This window comes from Nelumbo lutea, chromosome 4 (assembly GCF_056320005.1).
Source record: "Nelumbo lutea isolate HS-2025 chromosome 4, American lotus-T2T, whole genome shotgun sequence".
In the NCBI taxonomy this organism is placed as follows: Eukaryota; Viridiplantae; Streptophyta; class Magnoliopsida; order Proteales; family Nelumbonaceae; genus Nelumbo; species Nelumbo lutea.
In genome coordinates this window covers 88,069,645-88,092,024 of record NC_142687.1, presented here as the reverse complement: position 1 = coordinate 88,092,024, position 22,380 = coordinate 88,069,645, and the positions used below count along the sequence as shown (strand labels likewise).

The following is a 22,380-nucleotide window of genomic DNA, read 5'->3' as shown; positions in this document are numbered from 1 at the left end:
TTGAAAGAAATGCCATTTTAATTAGGAGATATTTAACAAACAAAAATAAACAATTAATTATAAGATTGTATTTTGTGTTAAATCCATTTTTCTTAAATTTCAATATCAAATCAATACAATGATACCAAACAGCTTTTCATGTTCATACACAGGAATTTAAAAATCACTTTTGAAAGAAATGTCATTTTAATTAGGAGATATTTAATAAACAAAAATAAACAATTAATTATAAGATTATACTTTGTATTAAATCCATTTTTTTCTCAATTTTCAATATTAAATTAACACAACGATACCAAACAGCTTTTTATGTTCATACACGTGCAAAATTGCAAATACAATTTTTGTGTACGTTATCAACTTATCACCATCTAAAATTAGATTGACTTTAGAAAAGAAAAAGAAAAGATGCATAATTTTCTTTCCTTTCTTGATACTCCAATTGGTGGTGAAAAGTTCAACAGCCTTGGAATATATTAGATTTGTCTAGATATGAAACCACGCCATTTGATCAACCTCGAATTTTCCAGCAGAAATTTATAAATAAAAACAATTAAACAAATTAAAAAAAGTACTTAATTATCATTTTGTTAATTAATAAACATTTGATAGAATTTAGTGATTGGCTGAGAAAATTAATTGGCCCAAATGGGCCCACCAATGATATTGAATTATGGTTCTTCTTTCTCAGCAGAATAGAATAAATCCACACTGGCCCCCTTGATGAATCTGTGAAATGACGTAGAGAAATTCCTATCTAGAGTTCATTAGTGGGAGTGATTGCCAAATCATCATCTTGAAGGAATACTAATATGCATGAATCATCTAAGATTTGGTTTGTAGTTAATTTTGTGACGATGAGAGACATTTGGTTCTCACCCCTATTAATGTGCCATTTGAAACTGCAGAGAGATTGCTTTGAAGAAACCTTGCTAGTTACTATTAAGGCCCCGTTGGGGAGTGCTTATTTTTAAATAAGTAATTATTGGAAAAAAATGCTTATTTTAGGTTGGGATCACGTCAATAATCACATACGCATTTTGGAAAATATACCAAAACGATTACTTTTTTCATAAGCCCATTTTGAATATGCTCAAAGTTTTGCATTTTCAACCACCTTTTGAAAAAGGGTTTATTTCGGGTTCATCTTAGCCTGCCATGTAAATACGTAATTTTTAACAATGTTTTAAAAATGGGAGGATGTCTGATTAGTATCCTCTACTCTAGTTCATCTTAGTGTCGCTTTGGTCTCCCAAATTTTAAAACATGATAATTTAGTACTCCAAATTCTCAAAACGCATTAATCTAATACTTGTCGTTAATCAATCTATCAATCAACCGTTAAGTGGTATTTGATAAGACACAAATGTCCTTTGAGTGTCATCTAAATCTCTTTATCAACCATCCAAACATCGACAAAAAATGAATAGTCCCAAATTCTTGCATATTCTATTCAAGAAAGTTGGCATCACCTCTTGAATAGAAGAGGCAAGGATCTGGTACTGTTCATTTTTTATCAATGTTTGGATGGTTGATAAAGAGAATTAGATGACACTTGAAGGGCATTTATGTCTTTTCAGATGGGCATGTTTTAAAAGTTTGGGTACAATTTTGCCGCCTCGTTTTAAAGTTTGGGGATCAAAGCAGTGGCACTAGGCCCAAAGTACATGATACTAATTGAGAAGTTTTCCTTTTAAAAATCAACCCTGAACTGGAACCGTTCTGAGTCGATGATTCAACCACCCGATTCGAACAAATGACCTATTCCAATGAAAAAAATAAAATTAAAAAAAAAAAAAAAAACAACCAAAACTGTTGAACCGGTCAAATGAATTAATGATTCGATCACTTGGATCAATGAATTACCGACCAATTCAATGGTTTTTGACTAAACTAAATTTAGGGTAAAACGGAACTGGTTTCCTATACGGTTCAACCGACGACATCAAACACGGTTCGAAAACATTGATTTTTAAAATACTTGTACTACCCCATTGGAAAGAATCACATCTCAACAAAGCACTTTTTTCTCAAATGGGGGTTCAGACCACAATGAACTCATTTCATTTCATTGACAGCTAAACGGTGAATACAGAAAAATGTTGTCATAGCTTTCTCCTGATCATGCGAATCTTATTACAGACAAAAAGGGCGTCTCTCCATCGGATAAACTCAACCCAATCGATGCTCTGAGATTGCTATCGCAGATTAGATCGAAAATCCCAAAATGAATGATTAACAAAAGAGAGAAGCGTTTTGTCAATCTGCAACTTGCTAAGAATCATACTTTGCATATATAGCTGTCATCTGTACGCTCATCTTCATTCTCATTCCAATGTACAGACGTACGGTTTCCCCTTTTTCTTATTTCCATTTCCACATCTGCAGATGAAGATCTTGTCAATCTGCAATTTGCCATTCCTTCGCTACTGTACTGTGTGATAAAACAAGGGTAGTCCTTAGCTTTTCTCCACCACCCTCACTACCATATATATAAATAAGGCTCCATGGCAGCTGCAGTTCATCGCAGTAGACAAGTCTCAGTGTATTCAGTTCATATCTCTCTTGCTTATTTACATTTTCTGTCTAGTTCCTCCACGTTAATAAGCTCAGTCATCTCTCCTCTCGGCATTTCCGAATCCCCAGAAAATCTACATTTCCTCGCCGGCCGGCCGGATAGTTATTGATGGAGAGAGTGGTGGCATTGGCTTCACAGATGCCAGTGGTGATCTTCAGCAAGAGCTCCTGTTGCATGTGTCACGCCATCAAGACTCTCTTCAGTGATTACGGGGCCAGCCCTGCTGTCTATGAAATCGATTTGGACCCTCGAGGCAGGGAAATCGAGAGAGCTCTCCTGGGGCTGGGGTGTAAGCCGTCTGTGCCGGCAGTGTTCATCGGCGGCAAACTGGTGGGTGGAGCTAACGAGGTCATGACCCGTCAACTCGACCGCTCCCTAAAAGAATTGCTCATGCGTGCTGGGGCTATCTTTCTTTAATAACCCACCGACTCTATGACTTCTGTTACTTGTAATAACTCAGAAATCGTCTCCACTCTGTAGAGCTTCCTTGAGTTTTGCATTGCAGGAACCCCTCATTTTGTATCTCCCTTATTGTATTGTTCACTAATAAACTTGGACATTTGTCCTGCTTATTTGCCACCAACTATTTGCTTATATTTCCCCTTCAACGCAATTTCTACTTGAAGATGTACAAGGCATGGTTTTCAGAACCGGATGGGACCGGAAAAACCAGGAACCGGTCAGGTAACTGGTTTCTCAAAACCAAAAATTTGTTCAAAACTGTTGATTTTGATCAGAAAATCGCTGACCCGGGCGGTTAATTGTACGAACAGTTTTGACCTTTTTTTGTTAATACGGGCTGACCGTTTTACCCGGTAACCAGACCCCTGACTGGTTGGGTCTCCAAGTCATTTTTAAAAACCATGGTACAAGGGCTTCTAGCCTTCTATGTGTGTTGCCTGCAGCCTGCTTCACGCATGTACTGATATAAGAAAGCCCAACCCAATAGAGGACCAGACCAGAGAGGCCTTATTTGCTGGGCTTTGAAGAACATGGCCCATGTTAGGCCCATCAGTTAGAAATGGCAACGAAGCGGGATCATACTCTCCATTTCCAATCTCGACTTTGAAACAAATCCCCATGTCGACCTCAATCTCATCAGGGATAAAAGTCCTGATCCTGAAAGATATAACTCTATCCACATCCCGCCTGCAATCTCCATCCCTAACCTGATGAAGTTACGAATGACAGGTACCTGGTGGGATAGTGATGGGACCTCTGGGCTGGAACACAAAACCAAGCCCATTGCTTGTACTAATCCCACAAATCCTATGAGCTCTTTTCCATTTTCTATTTTCTGTGTGGATTCTGGGCATGCATGTGTTTCATACTGATCCCACATCAAGCATGCAAATGTTATTATGTTAGAGAATAATTTTGTACGCTTTCTAGGTATTTAGACTTTGAGAGATAAGCTTACCGTTTGGTATATATCCAGAAAAGAATTAATGCCCAAGCACATTTCTAATCAAGTTGGCATTCATCTGATCCTCTCTCCAACTAGCACCACCCACACCTGTCTCCTCATTCATCCACTCTTTTACACCATGGATAAAATGAGGTTGCTTCATCTTGATTCTTGAGGTAGAATAGCAAAGTATCGATTTGATATGGGAAATGGCCCACACATGACCCATGCCAAATCTGGGTTTTAGCCAGGTTATGAAGCAATTTTTTTTTTTGCCATAACGGATGATATGGAAAGTTGGAAACTGATTTTCTCTATATGAATAAAAGACAACAATTAAGACAAACATGAGGAGAGGAGCCGCTGGAGAATCAAGCTTGCATTTGGGTAGTTGTGCTTTGAAGCCCAAAATCACAAAGTCTTAGGTGTCGTTTGACAGGTTTTGTTAGAAAGATATTCGAGCAACCTAGATGGTCAAAACACCTATTGAACTTTCGGGGTCTTATATTTAAAGATAAAGGACCTTTTGCTAAGTAGTTTGATCTTCCTTTGTTTTAGTAAAAAAACCATGTTTAAAGGCTATTTATCACATAAAAATATTAGAAAGCTTCATTTAAAATTTCCTGAAATTTGGTATTTTAAGTCCTTTTAGATTTTTTTTTTTTTGCACACATCTTCTGGTCTTTTCATCTTTTGGTCACCAAACAAAAGAAAGACAAATTTTTGGTTTTCCAAATTTGTCGAAACCCAAAAGACCACCCCAAGAAACTTGCTTAACATCACCTTAATTTTAGGGTTGGAAGGGAGACTCAAAAGTTAAAACTGTTTGGCTTTAGATTTTAATGCTTTCAAAAGTAACACTAATTAAGGCAACAAGTCGTGCATTGTGTTCAACCATTCCAGCTGTTATGCTGGGCCGCAGGGAATTGGGTTATGGTGAGGCCCTAATAAGATGGCCACATCGTATCGTTGGAATTTGAGAGGAAATTGAGTTTCACTCTCCTTTCATGCGGTTCTGATAAAGATATTAAGATATATAACTAAGCCTCAACGTCAGCCCCAGAAAGAGACAGACCTCATGTAGCGCAAGAGGGAAAGTGAACTCCATTTTCATAACTTTGTAACATTTCATGCTTCAAAGTTGACATGACGTGCTACAGAATTTTCTACTTTTCCCCACTATTGCCTTACTCCTCTTTCTCTCTCTCAACAGATCCTAATTCCTTGCTACTTTATCTGCGAATGCGATGCCACGATCCGAGCCCGTTCTTCATTATCCAATTTCCCGTATTTATGTATTATTATTTATAAAAGATATTCTCAATTTATGGTGGGATGTGTATATGAGGTTGTTGTAAGGTTATCTGTGTGAGTAACATATTCCAATTCTTTCAAACAGGCGCCAATTATAAGTGGGCGTGAGAAAAAAAATCAAAAAATCGAATCGACCAAAAAAATCGATCAAAATTGAACCAAAAAATTGGTTAATTAAATCAGTCGGTTCAGTTTCGGTTCAATATTCTTAAAAAATTGATAGTTTTGGTTCGATTTCAATTAATCATTTAAAAAAAGTGGTGGTTAATCGGACCGATCGATATATATACAATAATTTACATTTATATAATATTATATATATTATATTATTATTTTGAAAATCGAATAAAAGAGTTCGGCAGTCTAAGAGATTTTTAGCCTTTCTTTTTGAAATTTGAACCTTTCAATTGAAAGTTGGGCAATCTACTAGACTACCAGTCTCCAATCTCCATTAGTTTTCTCTTTTGTCTTTTCCCCAGATTGCCAGAGTGTCAGACTCTTTCAGTCTTTTCTTTTTTCTCTCTCCCAATCTCTCAATTTTCTCTTTTGTGTCTCACACTCTCTCAGTTCTTCGACTCTTCTCTTCTAATCTTCTTCTTCTTCTTCTTCGACTCTTCTCTTCTAACCTTCTTCTTCTTCAGCTCTTATCTTCTAATCTTTTTGTTCTTTGACTCTTCTTCTTCTTCTGCTTCTTCTTTGACTCTTCGTATTCCCCACTCCAAATAGTCGCATGCCCTGCGCCAACCACCAGCACGGCAGCACCAAGTAGCAATGTCGGTCGCCGCCTCGCCTGCAAACAAGCACCAATGGTCCAATGCCATCTTTGACTCTGATCTATGTATCTCTCTTCTCTCTCTTTCTCTCTCTCACCTCTCCTCTTTGCGTCTCTGTCAAGCGCTACCTCTCAAGCTCTCACTTCAGGTGACAGTCGACAACAACCACCAGCACCAACCAGTCCAGCACCAACCAGTTCGACATCGACAACAAACTTTGATAGTTTTAAGTTTTTTTTTTTTTAAGTGCATTAAAAAAAACCAAAAAACTGAACCGCGGTTAACCGGTCACCGGTTCGGTTTCAATTTGGATATTTAAAAAATCAATCAGATCGATTCGGTTTGAAAAAATACCCCATGTTTCGGTTACCCCTAATCACAAGTTGTGATCACAACCCAAGTTTATATAGATAGATATATAGATTAAACTTAGTACCTGCTTGGGAGATTGAAGAATAATAACAACTTCCTTGCTTTGTGAGGTGGGTCATATATAGATAATCTATAATGGGAAACTCCCATCTATCAAGGTCCAAAGTATTTGATACACCTCTGTATGGGTACTAAAAACCATGCGCTTTTATATAATATATTTTTTACTTTTTTTTCAAAAATTGGTTTTTTGGATAAGTTTATATATATTTTTTTTATTAAAAAGCGAGGGTTCTCGAAACACCAATTTATCCAAAAGATACAATACAATATGTTTGATACATCAAAATTTTGATCCTTGCTGCCTATAAGTCATGTTTGGTGAAAAATCCAAACAGCCCAAATTGTCTATCAATCAGTTATTTGAAAGGCTGTTCGTTTCAGCCTCCTCTAACAGCTAAACCGAAGCGTTTCGTAGCAGCTGAATTAGCTTAACTAAATCTTTAACGCAGCCCTCCTGAATTTAATTAGGGCTGCATTTGGCATTCCTTATTTTAAGGATTTATCTCCTTTTTGCTGTTAAAAATTCAGTTTTCATAAGGGCATTTTAACTGTAAAAAGGAGGTAAATCTTTAAAATAAGGAATGGCAAATGCAGCCTAGACATGACGAACTTATTTAAGCGAAGTGCAATGACGGAGCATTTTTGGCCAATGATATATAGTAGTTGTTATGGCCAGTCTGCATTCTAAATTAGGAGGCGCACTATCAAAGTTAGGTATGCAAATGGATCGGATCAGATCGAACTTGAATTAGGGTATATCTGAATCCAATCTGACACTATTAATTGCATATCCAATTAGGGGTGCTCACGGTTTGACTAATTGAACCGGTTTTCAGCAAAATATGGTGGATAAGAGAGCATTTTTGGCCAATGATATATAGTAGTTGTTATGGCCAGTTTGCATTCTAAATTAGGAGGCACACTGTCAAAGTTAGGTATGCAAATGGATCGGATCAGATCGGACTTGAATTAGGGTATATCCGAATCCAATCCGACACTATTAATTGCATATCCGATTAGGGGTGCTCACGGTTCGATTAATTGAGCCGGTTTTTGGAAAACCAGTAACCAAAACCAAACTGAAGCCGATCAGTTGACCGGTTCGGTTAACCATCAGTTCGGTTCATTGGTTTGTTGGTTTTTTAATATTTACAATATATATTATAAAAATATATAAATATAATAAAAATTATATATATATATATATAATATTATATTTTAAATAATAAATAATAGATCATATATCATAGATCATAAATATATATAATGCATATTTATTAATTTATAATATATAAAAATATAAAATATATATAATCTATAATATACATAAATATATATATATAATATATAAAAATATATGTATACCGGTTGGTTCGGTTAACGCCGGTTTTCTTTATTGGTTAACTGAAACTGAACCAGTACCTTCGGTTTTTTAAAAACACGATCAATTCGGTTTCGGTCGTTTTTTTTTTTTGCTCACCCCTAGATCCGATCCGATTCGATCCAAACGTTTGATCAAATCACATAAACACGGATTTCAATTCAAATATGATGAGGCAATTGGATCTTCGGATCTGATCAGATCCAATTTCATTTTTCAAAAAGAATAAATAAATTATTAAAAGAAAAATAAAATATAACAGTTTAAATAAAGAAAAACAAAAAATACAAGCATCTTTTCAACTATTTTGATCATATATATACATATTTTTTATAAAAAAAATAAATAATATAACAAATTAACAAAAATACAATATAAATAATATATTTATAAATAAATAAATAACACATATATATTTATATAAATAAATAAATAACATATATATTGGATCGAATATGAGTGATCCAAATTCGTTCTTATTTCTATCGGATCCTATTATCCGATCTGATCCAAAGATCCAAAATAGGGCTATCCGAATCCAAGAATATAAAATCGGACTTTGAATCGGATCAGATCATTTGCACCCCTAATCAAACCTATGGAACCTTAATGCTATGACCAATGGGCCTCATGTGCAGCCTATATTGAGAGTTAAATAGTGTGGAAAAAATATGAGCATCTTTGGGGGCATTTAAGTTAATACACCTGCATATCTTGATTACCAAACTGCCCCTAAAGATTAATCCGGATCAGGTAAGCACACATGTCTGATACAGGAATATTATTTTATCCAAATTTAATGAAAATGGGAAATAAATTCGAATCTATTATGAAAAAAGAAATAGAAAAGCAGATAGCGTTATGGGCCTTTAATTGCTCATGGTATCTCTGTCTCCATATCTCACACTGAGATACATATATTATGAGACATGAAGCCTAAGGCCAACTTTTGAGCCAACAAGCCATAAGTATGAGGATGCACAGCAGGCTTTTAGATGCCTGTGGACACTATTTGTCTGAGCCTTGATCATCAATCTATCACCCAAATCATTTTCCATGGCCACCCCATTGGATAAAAGTATCCTTCTTGATGCTCTTATCAGGTGAGTTCTGATCAATCTTTTAAAAACCGATGTAGAATCGGAATTGTTTTGACCACCAGTTTTTGGGTCGATGATTTGACTGTCCAGTTTGAATATATGATTCATTTTGATGAAAATTTTTAAAAAATAATTAAAATAAAAATAGCTAAAAATTGTTAAACAGGTTGATGGTTCAATCATCCAGGTCAATGAACCATTGACCAAATTAACGATTTTTTTGGTAGGGATCGGATTTGGGGTAAAATGGAACTAGTTGCTCGAACGGTTCCCAGGCTGAATGGTTCGACCTCCTATTCTTGTTATCTCCCATACTTGTTACGGGGAGATGTTCCTAATGCACAATTGCATGGGATATACCCAATCCAATTCGTTAGTTATAAAATATTATTTGTTGTATATTATATATGTATATAGTATGTATTATTTATATAATTATATATTATGTATAGCCACCTGCAACTTGGCTTGTTTATTCCTTTCCTGCAATTAGGGGTGTTGTGAGTCCATTACAAATGAATCGGATCCAATCCAATCCAATAAATAATTTGGATCATTTTGGACCGGTCCGATTTAATGTTCAGACCATTCAATTTGTTTAAATTCATTTTAATTTAAATTGGTTTTAACCCAAATCCGATCCATTGACACCTATATGGATCGGATATTGACTTAATCCAACCAAATCCAATATAAATTAATTACAGATAAACCAGGTCCAGTCCAATCTAATAAATATTTTAGATTGGATTTATCCAATCCACTATGTCTTTTTAGTCCGTCCAAATTGATTTTTGAGGCTGCGTATATATCTAATCTAAGGGAACATTCCCTCTTTCTCTCTATCTCTCATTTCGTTTTGTTTCTTTTTTTCTGACAATATTTCCCCAGCCCCTTTACACATTGCGACCACCACCATCCTCTAGCGTATAAATACGTCTCCATGGCAGCTCAAGCTCATCATCAGCCATTTTTGTAGCCCATTTTCCTCTCATAATATTGCTCTATGGTGTCTGCATTCTAGTTCTAGTTCGCAATTTTAATTAATTAATTTGATGAGGACACTAGCTTAAGAGAAGCCAGTGGTGATCTTCAGTAAGAGCTCTTGCTGCATCTGTCATTCCATCAGGACTCTCTTCAGTGACTATGGCGCCAGCCCCACTGTTTATGAGCTCGATCATCTGGGTGATGCCGAGGGAAGGGAAATTGAGAGAGCTCTCCTGCAGCTGGGATGTAAGCCATCGGTACCGGCGGTGTTCATCGGCGGCAAGCAGATTGGTGGAGCCAAGGACGTCATGACCCGCAAACTGGACGGCTCTCTGAAAGAACTACTCATACATGCTGGATTTATTTTTCTTTGAAGGACTCATAATTAAGTACCATCACTACTTACGTACAGACTTCCTTTTTTTTTTGGCTCTAAATAAAGCAATTTACATGTTGTTTGGGAATGGCTTTTTTAGTCAAGTCCTTTACATGTAACTACTCATAGTTACATGTTCATGTCAATAAATCTCAGATAGAAAGACCTTTTAATTTGCCAAGCATTTCCGTTTGAATTTTTGAGCTTTGGGCTGTGGAAAACAAAAATTGGGCCAAAAAGTGTTTTCAGCATTTGGTAAAATTTGCTTCTAATAACATCATCATTTAAAATAAAAACTAAAAACAGCTTTAAACCCCAAAGAATATAATGAAATCACAGATCGTGAAGCACATCTTATCCTAGAGTTCACATCTGCTCCCCACAAGGGGGCACCCTCCCAATGTCCTACAGCACATTCCCACTGTGTATTAGGAATATTTTCCGATAATAATAGTAGAAATGATGATACCAATACACGGTGAGAATGCTTTGTGGAACGTTGTGGGGTGCAAATCTGAATTCATTATCCAGACGCAACCTCTCTCTCTCTCCCCTTTTTCTTTTGTGGGCATAAATATATTCCACACTGATCCGATCTGATGCCCACAATATAACAAACACATGTGGAGCAGAAATGGATTGAGATTGAGAAATCAATCATACAAGAAAGCAACAGGGCACAAGGTACGTAGTATAGGATGGGAGTGGGGCTTTTGGGAGAGAGTCGAGAGACTTCTCATTTTCCAAATCAAGAAGGCCAATGGATTCCAAACGAAACGAGAAATGGGTATATTTTAAGAAAAAGTTACTTACAACCCCCTTATATGTTTTTGGGTAATTACTTAAATCTATCCTGTATTTTGATATCTAGAAAAAGCTCCTCTTATGTTTCGAGTTAGTATGCAAAGACACCCCTTTGTTATTTTTATTTTACTAAAAGAAACACCAATGTAATGCTTTGAAGTTTTTAAAATCTCACTTTTCCCCTGAAAAACAAAATTTATCAAATTACCCCGAAAAGGTGATTCATTAAAGTGGGTTTCATTGTTTACTTATGACCCATTTGGCATGTTTTTTCATGCAGGTTGCCAGTTTTTTAGAAGTCCAGTAGCTTGTATTTTTGTCTTTTTCCAAGAAAAAGATCCATCCGTCAAAAAGTGCAGTCCCAAAAAGACACGGGAAGCTTCAAATGAAACTTTTGCACTTATTTTGTTTTATCTTCATGTGGAAAGGCACACCTTGAACCAAACAGACCGTAGACTGTCAAGATTTTTATGTAAAAGCAGCTTTTGGCTATTAAATCTTCCAGAAGATCTTTTAAAAAAAAATTACCAAACTGTACCTTAATTGGAGTGAACAACAAAGGTGCAAGTCAGTTTGAAGAAAGAACAATAGTATTCTATCTTGCCAATTCATAACAAGGGCATAGTCGTGATTTCAGTGTTTATGGAATGGGGTGCTTTTGCATATTTTCGAAAAATGAAGAGAAGTTTTTAATTTGTAGAGGTTAAGTATAAAAAAGGTTTAATATTTTTGGAAAACACATGGAAGGTTAAAGTATTTCCCCTTTTCTAAAGGCTAGAACCGTCATATTCAGTTTTTACATCAATAGATTTTCTATCTTTTCTTCAAGATATTTGGATTTTGAAATGTCATCGGTACCTATAAAAGCAATAAATAAAGCTAAGTTATAAATAGCCAGCTGTTTCTTCTCCTTGGCTTTCTTTCTTTTTGTTTATAGTAAACGAGCGAGGTGAGAGATGATAAGAGAGGTCGCTTATATATGTGATTATGCCACACAACTCGAATTGTTTTTCTTTTTATTGGTTCTAAAAATAAATCCAAATCATTTTGTTTGAAAACATATTGTTTCTTAAAACAAAAACATAAAAAGAAAAAACACGTTCTTATTTGTGTGTGTTTTCTTGTTTTCAAAATAAAACTGAAACCAAAACCATGTTCTTGAATCTGGTTTCAAAAACATATTTTCATTTGATTATTGAACATCATGTTTCATAAATCATATAATTTTTATACTAGAAAATTTATTTTTGCTTTAAAAACCAATATTTTGTTGTAGGGGTGAGCATTCGGTGTATTCAGTTAAAAACCAAGCCGAATAAACCGAATTTTTAAAAACTGAATTTATAAAATATAAAACCGAATTGAAACCAAACTATTAAAAAAGCGAAACCAAATTTTTCGGTTCAGTTTTTGGTTTTTTCAGTTAAAACCGAATTTTATTAATATTATACTAATACATATTATATTATATATATATATTAATATAATATTTATTATATTATAATATATGTATATGCTAATGTATTTTATATATTTTAATATTTTATATAATATATATTATAATATATTATGGTTTATATATTAATAATATATATGATATTATGTATATAAAAAAAATTGGTTAATTTGGTTTTTTCGGCTAACCGAATTTCCAATCCTGAAAACTAAAACCGAAACCGATTTTTTTTAACCAAATTAACCAAACCAAAAACTGAAAAAACTGAACCAAACAAACCAAAACCGAAAGTATCGGTTCAGTTTTTTGGTTTTAATCGAACAATGCTCACCCCTATTTTGTTAGTTCCAAAAACATGTATTGTTTTTTTGAAACAAAACCAATTTGTTATTTTCCTTTGAAAACAAAAATAGAGTTCAAGAACATGTTTTTATTTCTTTTACTGATGTGGCAATTCCAAACACAAATGAAAACAAAAACATTCATGTTGTAGAACACCCCTAAATCTTTTTATTCATTGCCTCTATGTATGTATATATGTTATGACTTTATGGGTTTCCATACCTCTATGTAGCCAATGACCTAGTAGTTGAGGGGTGCAAGTCAGTCTAGGTTAGGTCAGGTTTAGATTAACCCTAGCCCAATCCTAGGCTCTAAACCCTATACCCAACCTTTTAGGGGGTGTTCTACAACACGGATGTTTTTGGAATCGCAACATTTGCAAAAAATAAAAAAACAAATAAAAATAAAAACATGTTCTTAAACTCTATTCTTGTTTTCAAAGTGCAAAACAAGTTGGTTTTGTTTTGAAAAACAAGCCAAAAAAATATTGGTTTTTAAAATGAAAACAAATATTTTGGTATAGAAATTGTATGATTTGTAGACCTTGATGTTGAATAATCAGATGAAAACATATTTTTTGTTTCAGTTTAAAAAAAGAAAATGTACAAAACCAACAACATGTTTCTTATGCTTTTGTTTTAAGGATTTGTTTTCAAACAAGATCGTTTTGATTTACTTTTAGAACCAGCAACAAAAAAACGATTCATGTTGTAGAACACCCCCTTAGTCTACCTAGTCAACCCTAAACCTAATCTAACCTAAAATTCCTCAACCATGACTTAACCCAATAACTTTGAGTGGTGTTGAGCTCAGGTTTAGGATGGCCCTAGCTCAACCTTTCTCCCATTCTCTTAAGATATCTTAAATTTTATTAATATTTGATTAAGAGACATAAACTTAACTTTTATGGCCATATATTAATTATATTTTTATTGGTATTTGTTTCATTGTTTGTTTGATATTTTTATTAATTCTTTTAGTACAACAAATGAAATAAAAAGGAATGTTATGAATTATGATAAATCTCCAATTCAAAATCTAAAATCATGAAATTTACAATAATAAAATATAAAATTATGGAATGAAAATCACTGAAAACAACTTGTCTTTAAGGTTGGGGCTTAAGAGTTAAGACAATCCTTATGTTTTGCAGGATAGGCTGGCCTGGACGTTCACTCATCAGCATGGTAGATCCACATGTGCATTGGCATATAAAGTGTGTCAAAGTCAATAGGCCCAATCCTCGAGCAGTCATATTATTCTAAGGATCTATCCTTAATGGCTTAATCCATTAATGGCTTAATGGATTGATAGACAAAGTAGCACATGTTCTTGCTAAGTTTGGTTGTAATGTTTCTACAATCTATCTTTAATGGCTTAATCCATTGCTCCTGATTTTCCAACGCCAGCAATGAAACAGCCCAACACTAAGTGAAGTTGGATTTACAAAACCCAACTCTAACCCTAATCCAATTGTCAACCTAACTCGGCCCAAGGTGCATCACTGAGCTAAATGGTCAATTGACATCCCTCTAAGGCCCATTCATTTTTAGGTAACTGAGAAGGGGAAGTTGGTCAACGGGAAAGTGAACACACATGCACCCACCTCTATCCCCACCAGTGTCTTCAAAATTGGATCGGACTGGATTGGATGATTGGACCAGAAAAACCAGGAACTGGTCATTTTACTGGTTCCATTTCACTCCAAAATCGCATTTTGGCAAAAAATCATTGATTTGGTCAGTCAACCCCTGATCTGGATTGTCAAACGGTTGATCCAGACAATGGTTTTTGGTCGCCTTTTGTTTTTAATTTTTTGTCAGAACAGGCCATTCGTTCAGACCAAACAGTTGGACCATTCGACCCAAGAACCGGTCCAAAAATAATTCCCTATCCGGTGCAGTTTTAAAAACCTTGGTCCCCACCAATGTGTTAGACATATTGAAAATTACAACTAAGAATATGCCTGCAGTTTGCACGCACTTACGTGTGTGGATAAATGTACAAGGATGCTACGCACATTGATTGTTAGAAAACCAGAGAACGTTGCACGTGGGCATGCACCACGAGTGCTTATCCTTATCATGAGACAAAGAAAAGAGATCAGATGCCTAAGATTCAGAGTTGGTGACTGAAAAGTCCCAATTCCCAAAAAAAGTGAAGTATCTCACCAATTTGTAAGACATGCCGATCACGAGATTTTAACTCAAATTCTTCTCAATTTGATGGAAAAAGATTTCAGACCATAGCTTTTCTTTTTTTTCTTTAATTGAATTGTAGATAGAGTGGAATGTGGAAATGGAGAACTCATAGCATGAATACGGATGCAAATCATGCATACATTCACACATATGTATGTATGTCAAATTACAGTGGAGGTTGGCAGGGTCTGGATTGAATAGATGGGGTTTGACCGTGGGTTGGGCCTAGGTTGATATTAAAGTCGCCCCATTTTGCCCAATTTGCACCCTTAATCATGAATATCTATAACTAGTGAGGGTGGATTTGAGTTGAGTTGAGCCAAATATCTGATTATTCAAGTTTGATTCAACAATCAAAAAAAGAAGAAAAAAAAAAAGACAAAACAATAGGTTCAAGTTTGAGCTCGATGTTGATTTGAGCTAGAGACATGAACTTGAATTCAAAAGATTGTATGTTCGAGCTTTTAAGCTCAGTTCTCGGCTTAGCTCAAAACTTAGTGTTTTTTTTTTTTTTTTGTAAATAATCATATAATCTAGAGAAACCTTTATAGAATAAATATTCAAAGAATGTGGTTCAGCAATATATACGACTACCCAAGTTGCTAGCAGGGACCCATGCAATGCACGGGATTTATTAAGCAATAGCTAAATAATAGAAAGGATCATTTACTAAAATATCCCTTATAGTTTTATGGATTTACTAAAATCTACCATATAGTAAGCATTTTACTAAAACACCACTTATAATTTGCAATGGATTTAATCAATCTTCTATTAGATGAAAGTGAAAAATGATAGTGTTGACCCTAATGCTTATTTAAATAAATTTAATCAAAAGAAAATAAAAATAAAAATACCATTTTTACCCTTAATAAGACACAGGCAACCACTCTATTGGTTATATTTGGTCAATTTTATTTTATGTATAAAAAAAGTGTTAAGGTATTTTTGGAATAAAAAATCATGGGCCTAATGTCAAAACAAACACTCCTTAATGAAAGACATAAGACATAATAGAAACACATAAGAGTATACAATTATTTTATATTTTCAACTTTCTAAATAATTAATAACTATTCATATTTTATATACTACTTTTAATAAAATTTTATAATACAAAAATAATAATAATAATTAATTTCAGTTAGGTTTATTCGTCAAACTGAAGAAACCGACCAACCTGATCAACTTGACCCAAGTTGGTCAGTTTTATAGTATTTTAGGTTGGCTTTCGTTCAAAAATTTCCCAATTCGACCAAGTTGGATCAGTTTCACTTTAGCCATTTGTAAACCGACCAAAAGCAAATGACCTAACCATGGATATATATATTAATATTTTATATTTTAAATATAATTTGTAATATAAAAAGTGGGAAATTTACCATATTTGTTTAAAATGTTTTATATCATAAATCTAATTTTTAAATTTATTTTTTAATAATTGCATTATAATTTTTAAGTTTAAATCTTTTCACCACTTTCTCCTAAATTGTCTTTGATTCCTATTTATCTCCTAAATTATCTCTAACTCCTATTTATCTCTTAAATTATCTCTAATTTAGCAAAGAGATTCCCTCCTAAACTATCTCTAATTCCTATTTATCCTTCCCCCACTTTTTATCTACATTTATCTAAAGAAAGTGTCGATTAAAAATTTTCATAATTATTTAAATATTATAACAAAATTATATACTAACTTTAAAATATTTATTCAAAACACAAAATTAGTTATAATATATTTAATAATATTCATATTATTAATAATTATATAATTTTACAAAATTCATCATGAAATTATGTAGTAACAATATAAATTATAACTTTACAAATTATTCAATTTAAATGTTATTCAAATAATAAAAATTTAACATTAAAAAATAAAACATTACTTAAATACTTCAATAACTAAATGTCTTAAATAACAAAACATTAAAAATTGTTTAATAATTATATAACAAAATAGTTAATATTACATAATCACATTAAAAAAATAAAAATCAAATAACGAAAATTTTTAAATATTTTACATATTATTTAAATATTTAACATGACTAAATTTTAAATAGTTAAAACAACGAAATTATGTAATAAACTTTTAAAAAATTCTTAAAAGTAGAAAAATAATTATAATAGATTTCATAATGTTCTTATTAATAATAATTTAATATTTTACAAAACTAATCGCGAATTATGTAATAATATAAATAATTATAATTTATGGATTATTAAATTCAATAAAAATTGATATTTTAAAATTTTTAAATAACAATATTATTTAAATAACTAAATAATATTGCAAATAAATAATTTCACTTATATCAATTAATAATTGTAGAAAATAACTTTTAAAAAAATAATATTTATTAGTAATAATTTTACAATAATAGTGGATATTCATTATATATATATATATATATTAAAATTAATATTTATTTTATTTTAAGTAATTATTTATTTTAGTTTTTGTAAATATGTTTTCAGTAATTATTTATAAAACTATTTTTGTTTTGTTATTTAATAGTAAATTGTCAATCATTGTTGGAGATTAAAAAACTATTATTTAACTTTTGAGATTTAATTTATTGTATTTATTGTACTTTTGTTATAAGTTTATTTTTTTATAATTTATTGATTAATATTTATTATAGTTTAAACTATTATTTGATATTACATTATTTATTGACTAATTTAACATATTTTCAGTATTTATTGTATTTTTATTAGATCTCTATTGTGTTTTCATTATAAATTTATTTTCAATAATTGTGTAACTTTGCTATAAATTTCCAATAATTATTGAAGATTAAACTATTGTTATTTATTAGAGATTAAACTATAAATTTAGCTAAAATTAGGAGTGCCAAAGGACTGGTTCAGTTCGGTTGCAAGTAGTTTTGCCAACCAAATTGACCTGGTTAGGTCAGAAATTTGTCATCCGAAACCGATTGACCATTAGTGAAAACCCACCAACTCGGATTGTATCAGTTTGGGTCTTTTCGGTTTGGTTTGTTTGTTCAAAAGATTTAAACAACTTAAAAATTAAATTTAAATTTAATAAATTACAATGGCATTATTAAAAAATAAATTCATGATATATATATATATATATATATATATATGTGTGTGTGTGTGTGTGTGTGTGTGTGTGTGTGTGTGTGTGTGGTAAGGTTGGTTCTGTTTTGGTCGGTTTACAAATGGCCAAATCGAAACTGACCTAACTTGGTTGATTTGGAAAATTACTAAACCAAAGCTTATTGGAATACTAGAAAACTAACCAAATCGAGTCCAATTCAATTGGATTGGTTATTAAAATATTAAAATATAAAACAATATGTAAGTACATATAGCTCACCTTCATGGAATTTACAATTGAAGTTGTAAAAGCAAGATGACGAACAATGCCAAGAGTATTGGAACAACCAATGAACCTTTGTAGTAGCACGACAACACTCCATAGTAGTAACACAAATCTTACGAACTTGTGATGAGCGTGTGTAAAACACCATCCAGGATCTACGGTAAACACAAAATGCTATCCAAGACCCACGACGAGCACAGAATACTATCCCAAACCTACAATGAGCATAAAATGACATCGCAAACTTGCGATGGACCTAATATGCTACCAATACCCTGTGATGAGCATAAAATAGTAGTTTATGTCATGATAAATGACAAATAAAGCCAAAGCCGACAATATATATTAATAGGTGACTCACATTCCATACGATTACATTTTGCCGTGACGAAGCATCCCAAAGATGACTTACGGAGACATTGAAACAAATTATCCGATCGAAAGTCTCGACATGTGGCTACAAGAGAACCCATGAAGGGGTGTAGCCAACACGTGCTATGCGAGAATCTTTAGGGAAAGGAAACTCTACCCCTAGAAAGTCTCGCCAAACATGTGGTGAAACTGTAATGGAATTTGCTTGATAGCTGACATGAGGATAAAGATCCCCTTTCCTAACAAAGAATGGTCTCTTTTGGCATCTTCTCCTAATAGCCTCAAGAGCCCATCTGTAAAAGGAGGGACAACCCTAGAACCCTAACCCTAGGGTTTCTTAGAACATCTTTCTCTCTCCTTCTCCTCTCCTCACCACTGTTCTCTTTAATGGTTCTTCTCCATCTTCTTATCTCTCCACTGCCATTCTCTCCGGACCTTCGGAGACCGGACCAACTGACTAGAGTCCATGGTAATTACACATTATATAGTCCTATGTATTTCTATTGTTTAACTTTCGTTTAATGAAGACTGTGGATCACACGGGTCCCCGCTAGTTCTTCCTAAAATGCCTCTTAATCTATATTGCCATGTGGCAGCCCTCTCTTATTAAGTAGAGTTCCACTCCAAGTCTCTCTCTCTCTCTCTCTCTCTCTCTCTCTCTACCATCTAAAAACCAAAAACGTAGGTAAATTAATTTGGGTAGTTAAATTAAATTTGTGAAATATTTTTTGTATTTTCAATCATTAGTGATACTATTGAATATTATTTAGTAAATATCAACACCAAAACTATAATTTTTCATAATTTTGGTAAATTGAAAATTCTAATTACTAAGAATTACTTGCTAAAAATTAATGATTTTGGTAATTTAATTTCAGAATTTTTTGAAAATTAATTATTGAAATCAATAATTACTAAAAATTAATACTTAATTAAAATATTAATAAATGCACATTTAATAATTAAAAATTATCAGTATTTTTTAGCAATAAGTAGTTAATGATATTTTTAGTAAATTTGGTCAATTATTAATATTTAATGATATTATCATACAATAATTAAATTTTTCAGCAATGGGTGGGTTCAGGGCGGAGATCATACTCCCCATCCTGACCTCGAGTTTTAAATTAATATGTACCAAAAATTTTAGCTTGCATTCCCAATCCTTGATAGAAAGGACTTCCCCATCAGGGACTTGAATCCCTGAATTTTTAATTAAAAGTTTGTTTTTAGAAAGGTATTTATTTAAAAGAAAAGAAAAATTAAAATGCAAATATTATTTTAAATATAACTTGATATATAATATAAAAAATATTATAAAATAACATAAATAATATTATAAGTGTAATATAATACACACACACACACACACATATATATATAATCGGGGTCGGGGTAGGGTGTGGATTTTACTCCCCATCCCCAATCAAGTATTCCTATTAGTTCCATCCCAACCCTATCCTTGCTAAGGCAAATCTCCATCCCATCCCAGCCTAATCGGGGAGGCTAGGCACTTGGAGGGGATGGAGAAAATTGCCATCCCTACCCTCAGGTTGTATAGCTCCATAGAACAATATGTTTTAAGTCTAATTCTGTGCATCACACGGGGCACGCTAGTGTATATTATGAGTTGGGCCCAAACACAAAACCTGGGCCCAAGCCTGAAATTTCTAGGATGGGATGAAAAGGGCACCCCTAATTGTTTTCTTCTTCGTTTTCCATGGATTAGATCAAATCGAAAAACTAGGAACTATGTTGCACCCTAAAACTGCTTTTTGGCCAAAAACCATTGATTTGGTCAATTAATCGCTGACTTAGGTAATCGAACCATCAACCCGAACAACAGTTTCTGCCATATTTATTTATTTTATTTTTTAAAATCAGAATGGGTCATCCATTCGAACCGAACAATTGAACCATTCAAACCAACATATATGTATATATATATATATATATATATATATATTTCAATCCTCATTCCATGATAAACCAAGGGTGCAAGTCGGACCAGATTAGATCGGGTTGGTCCAATTCAAACCAAAACCAACCCTAGTTTTATATATGATAAAAATTCTAAGGTGGTAATTAGCTTTATATAAAGTAAGGACATGTCTGTAAACGTATAAGTGCTTCATTTACAAAAAGGCAAAGAAAAGAAAGGGGAGTTGAGATTCTGCACAGTGAGACATGGTGGCATGCACCAGGCTCCTATATATGAAATCACCAGAACCACAAGATGAGAGAATGCGCATTGGTGAAGCTTCTTATTTGCTTTCAGACCCAGTTCACGTGAATCAGCTCTCAGCCTCTTACAAAATGACGATCACCGTCCCAGGATATAATAATTTCTTTTTCCCCTTTTTGTCTGAGGGTCTGCCAGAAACATAGCTCATGGAATCACCTTTCTCTGAAAAGGAAATAGCTAGCTCAGCCTAGCTAGCTCATAGTTGCTGCTCCTTGAAATTGAAAGGATGTTCAGATTGCCATTCATCACCATGGTGACGTCTACTGCTGCCTTTTTCATGACTGGAACCCACTTCCACTTACTTTTCGTTGGCATGGTTCCCATTAGAGAGAATAACTAGCTAGGACGAGAATCATCATTCATAAATCTTATTCACATAATGGTGAATTGGTGATTGCTCGATCGGGGAAATCACATCAATTTGCTACTCACACCACATCGCAGCCCTATATTGGAAATATCTTTCCAAAGTCCGAGAGATGTTCTCAATGCGTAGCCAAAAGCGCTGTCAGGCACGCTTTGTGAGAAGCAAATTAATCTGGATTTATGATTGGGTACGCGTTTGGTATTAGGGGTTAATAAGAAAAATAAAAAAAAAAATCGACTGAAACCGAATCGAAAATCTGGTTAGCTAAACTGATCGGTTTGGTATTTATAAAAAATCGAAGATATCAGTTTGGTTTTGATTAATCAATATAGAAAATCCATAATTAACCAAACCGACTAGTATACATATATCTCTATATATTTATGTATATTATATTATTTTATATTTTCTATATATTATAAATTAATAAATATGTATTATATATAAATATATAATATAATATTTATTACTTATTATTTAAAATATAATATTTTATATATATTTATATGTTTTTATAATATATTATAAATATAAAAAACCAAAAAAAAGCGATGAACCAAACTAGTCAACCGGTTAACTGATCGACTTCGATTCAATTTAAGTTACTGGTTTGTTTCAAAAATAGGCCCACCAAACCATGAGCACCCCTATTTGGTACTGACCACTGAGGTGTTAAGTAAGTCTCAATATTTGTACCTGAATTATAACCAATGTTTTAAAAAGCAATCCGGAATAGGAACTGTTCTGGCCACCGGTTTCTGGGTCGATGGTTCAACTATCTGGTCTGAATGGAGGGCCTGTTCTGACAAAATAAATTAAAAAATAAAAAATAGTTAAAATTTAAAATTGGCCAAAAAACGTTGAATGGGTCGACAATTCGACC

The 22,380-nt window shown here is 33.2% G+C and overlaps 1 pseudogene; it reads left to right on the top strand.

The window, feature by feature from the left end:
- The first annotated feature begins 2,214 nt into the window (after positions 1 to 2,214).
- LOC148861610 (monothiol glutaredoxin-S2 pseudogene) lies at positions 2,215 to 3,157 on the top strand (annotated as a pseudogene).
- The last annotated feature ends 19,223 nt before the right edge of the window (positions 3,158 to 22,380 follow it).